Source organism: Diabrotica virgifera, chromosome 1 (assembly GCF_917563875.1).
Source record: "Diabrotica virgifera virgifera chromosome 1, PGI_DIABVI_V3a".
In the NCBI taxonomy this organism is placed as follows: Eukaryota; Metazoa; Arthropoda; class Insecta; order Coleoptera; family Chrysomelidae; genus Diabrotica; species Diabrotica virgifera.
In genome coordinates this window covers 67093944-67095991 of record NC_065443.1, presented here as the reverse complement: position 1 = coordinate 67095991, position 2048 = coordinate 67093944, and positions in this window count along the sequence as shown.

The following is a 2048-nucleotide window of genomic DNA, read 5'->3' as shown; positions in this document are numbered from 1 at the left end:
AAATATGATATGGTATTACACCATAACATATTTTCAGCTTTTATTGCTGGAAGGGAAGTGTCGCGGGAGTAATGGGCACACAAATTTTCTAGCAATTTTGCATTGTCTGTGGAGGCAAATCCAGATAAAAGAATTTGACATGCTAATAGAATATGTACTTTCGTTTTTGATAAATCTGTTTTTTAAATTAGATATAAGTTAATCCGTAGGTATACTAAATAAAAACAGAATTAATCCTAGTAACAAAAATAATAATATTTTCGTTCTTAACTTGGGGATAAACTTGCTGCCTTGGTACAAAGCCAAAGCAGTTTTTACCAAAGTCGAGACTGTTTTGGGAGGGGTCCGGACCCCATGGACCCCTCCCTTGGCTACGTGCCTGATGCGATGTCTTCTTAAATCACGTTTACGTTTATACACGTTTCAGCATTCCACGCACTTATTAATTCTTTCCACACCGAACATTTTCGTTGTCAAGAAAATGAAATACCTACTCAAAAATAAGCACACACAGAACTGTGAACAGTAGAAATGATTTAATCGGAAAATTTATCTAACAGCTTCACTGTTCAATTGGTAATTATACAAAGAGTCTACATTCTACCACATCCAATACTATTTTAATATTAAATATCATGTAACTGCAGTAAATATCGATTTTTATTGAAGATATTCTTCTTTAGGCGCGATTCGATTGAGGGTAAAATTGTACATAAAACTGCGCGCCTGCGCACACAGACAGTATGTAGTTCCTTGCTAATCTTTCAAGATAGGTATTTATGTATCTGTATCCGTGCAAATGTCATTAAAAGAATATTATTAGTGTTTTTAGTAAATGTATTATTTATTATAATTCTTGTGTTTTTGGATTTGTGTTTCTCTGTAGTAAAATAATTATTTTACACTACATAACATTTTTAAACTACTTGTCGCCGTGTTGTGTAATTATATCCGAAACTTACATGTCAATTAGAAGGACCTCGCTGGTGTAGTTGGTAGGGCGTTGGCTCCGTGATTGGAATGACGCGGGTTCAAATCCTAAGCGATTCGTATTTTTTTTTATTTTTGGTTGTTTTAATAAAAAATTTTTGAAAGTGGTAGATAAGAAAGTTAGTTTAATATTTAAATAAATACAAATAACCTGTTAAGTATATTTACTTCGTTGAAATTACCTATATATTAGAAGAATATCTTATATTTAACAATTTTAAGGGTCACATAATATGATCATTCACACACAGGCCCGGACTGGCCCGCCGGCCCACCGGCCATTGGGCCGGTGCGCCTTTTGCCTTGGTTACTATCTATCCATTCAAAAAATTAAACGCTGAAAAAAATTTTTTTTTTGAACTGTTATACAAATATGATGCAGCTACCCTTCCACTAAAAAATGTTTCTACTTGCTTGTGATTTCGCCGTTTGGCACCAGAAACCTACATAATGAAGCCAGTGGGTACAACAAAATACCAGATATCAGATAATCAAATAACGTAGGCTATTCGGGCGCCTTTCGTGGATATCAATATCCGCTCCGAGAACGCGCAGCGCCCTCGAAGACCATTTTTACGATTCGGGCGCCTTTTGTAGGTATTAATGTCCGCTGTTTCTGTTATAATAAATTGCTTAGATGCGACGAACGGCGCCCTCGAAGACCATTTTTACGATTCGGACGCCTTTGTGGGTATCAATATCTGCTCCGAGGACGCGCGCGCCCTCGAAGACAATTTTTACGATTCGGGCGCCTTTCGTAGGTATCAACATCCACTGTTTCTATTATAATAAATTGCTTGGATGCAACGCACGGCGCCCTCGAAGACTATTTCTACGATTTGAGCGCCTTTCGTGGGTATCAATTTCCGCTGTTTCTATTATAATAAAAAGCTTAGATGCAACGCGCGGAGCCCTCGAAGACCTTTTGTTGGTATCAATATCTGCTCCGAGGACGCGCGGCGCCCTCGAAGACCATTTTTAAGATTCGGGCGCCTTTCGTATCCACGGTTTCTGTTATAATAAATAGCTTAGATGAGTCGCGCGGCTATTTTACGATT